The sequence below is a fragment of the Capsicum annuum genome, chromosome 2, assembly GCF_002878395.1.
Source record: "Capsicum annuum cultivar UCD-10X-F1 chromosome 2, UCD10Xv1.1, whole genome shotgun sequence".
Classification (NCBI taxonomy): Eukaryota; Viridiplantae; Streptophyta; class Magnoliopsida; order Solanales; family Solanaceae; genus Capsicum; species Capsicum annuum.
Window position 1 is genome coordinate 8808785 of NC_061112.1, and position 2477 is coordinate 8811261.

General features: G+C 32.7%; 1 non-coding gene across 1 annotated transcript; it reads left to right on the forward strand.

The window, feature by feature from the left end:
* The first annotated feature begins 1251 nt into the window (after positions 1–1251).
* Positions 1252–1358, forward strand: LOC124896390. The gene has a single exon (XR_007052752.1). It is a non-coding gene; the product is annotated as a small nucleolar RNA R71 (small nucleolar RNA).
* The last annotated feature ends 1119 nt before the right edge of the window (positions 1359–2477 follow it).

Genomic DNA, 2477 nt, shown 5'->3' on the forward strand with positions numbered 1-2477 from the left:
AACTCTATGATTTCTTTAGGGACCACTCGAGTTTTATCTTTCATCTGTAACACAATTGGACAAGGACTTGGCTTCCCAAAACCAATATTTTAAGCACAAAAAAATGTATCAAATTGATTCTTACCCTATTTCACTCAAATCATGAACAAGATCACTTTCACTAATTTGTATGGTAAGGGTAAAACTCCTACCGTCTTTGAGTTTTTTGTGCATCTTGCTCATGACTACAGAACATCACTCTTTCATAAGTGCTACAATCTCAATATCACTAAACCTTTTTTCACTGCATCCTTTAGGTACTTAGCGTATTTGGGTATTCTCTGCAAAATATCTAACAAAGAAAGGTCAATTTGAAGTTCTCCAAATATGTCAAAGAACATTTTAAAACAAGCATACTCTTTTGATTACTTAGTTTTTTTGAGGGAATGACGGTTGTGGTCTATTTTGAGATTTGTCAATCGACTTTTTAATTGGGTACTCAAACTTCCCCTTTTCGTCAATTTGTTTGTATTCAACTTGGTTTATTGGCTACTTAGGTATGATAAACTCTACTTGTACCACATAATTATTCTTTAGAGATGCATCAATCGAATCTCTACAACTCCTCAAGGTGATTTCCATAACTTTCTTTGGATTTTGCTTTGTATAACAAGACAGACCCCTATGAGATCTTGTGTTTTACATCTGAACTAACTAGACGATCTGTATCTCTTAATTCTCTTGAGTCAATTACTGATTTTTTATCTTTGTAACAATCTATTCTTGACTAGATAGAATCATTTTCAAAGACTTTTCTATATTTTTGGCCCGAGTGTTGTTTTGAATACCTTGATATTTTTGAAACTTTTGAGGTTGGACCTTATTATTGTACCAGAAGTAGTTGGGATGACTCTACCAATTACAGTTATTGCATTACCATAGTTTTGATTACCTTGTCTCACATAAATCTACCTTGGGTGTGAGGCTGTGAAAAGATCAACTTTCTAAGTTGCCAAATCACTTGATTTGAAATGATGTTAATTGAGCATCCAAATCAATAATACTATCTACCCCAATCATACATGTAGGATTCTTTATCATACCTCGAGATGTATCACCATGACAACCAGGATTTCCTTTTGTAATATAGTTGAGAAGACTATAGAGTTCATCATAAGTTTTCTGAAATACTTGACCACTTACTGCAGAAGCTAACAAAATTTTGGTATTTAGATCAGGACTCTGCACAAAAAAGGGCTAGAATATAATCACATCTTGTGAAGAGGATAATTTCTAAAAACATCTTTGAATCTCTCCCATGATTGGTATAAATTCTCTTTGGCATTCTACTTGAAACATAATATTTAACTTCTTAACCTTGAATTCTTATCGGATGAGAAAGATCAATCAAGGAAACACCTGAGTAGGTTATCCCATGTGGTTATGGAGTTTGAAGGCTCTACTTTCAACCATATTTTTTCTTCTTCTAAAAGTGAAAATGGGAAAAGAGTGAGCCTTATATAGTCTGTGGAGACTTCTACTGGAAAAAAATGTCATTGAGCTCTAAAAAATTCTAAAGATGAACATGTGGATCCTCATGTCACACGTCTGTGAACAAACCGCTTGTGTGCAATATTTACACCATGTTTTTTAAGTTTGAATAAACCTCTTGCAGTTGGTTTATGAATGCTAGAGGTCATATTAGTTGTGAGTGAGGTTGCCACTTTGTGCATTTTTCTGCGAGCTAGTTTTCATCATATATGATTGTAGGAATGGTCTCACCTTATTGAACATATGAGATTGGATAGAGAAGTGTTGCCTCTCTCCTTAATTGGTTTAAGTGTGACTCAACTTCAAGATATGGTTTGACCAAATCTCTTTCTATTTTCATCATGCTTAAGATTAAAATATGTACCTGGAAATTAAGTATCTAAGACCTTATTGTAAGCACTAATCAAAGAGAATAGTAAAACTACAACTTAAAAGGTTGCTAATTTTTCAAGTCCTTAGCAATGACTCCAAAAACTTATTGTGTCTAACTGTATACATAAGTGTACATGGTCGTGCAAGTAATATAGTGGCTTTCCAACAAGGACATGGAATTTAATAGACAATTGTAATCAAAGAGATTTTATGTTTTATTATGCTAAAATTTATAATGAACAATAATCAAAATTAAAAGTATTGCAAACAATAATTTGGTGGATTCCAAGATTAAGGAATCTTGAACAATCATGTGTGTCTATACAATCTCATTCATTGAATTGTTTATCTTGGTTGTTAACTCATGGGATTAATATCATGATTATGGTATTTTGAGCCTCTAATTGTCTATCTAATTAGTCTCACCACTACATCATTAAGAAGAGACTAGGTAACTAATTCAAACAAATTTATATTTATTTTTGTATCAAAACCAAATAGGGAAAATTAGGTATATTTCTGTCCTAACCATAAATCTTATCCTTAATTCACCTCAATCAAATCACTGTTCGCGA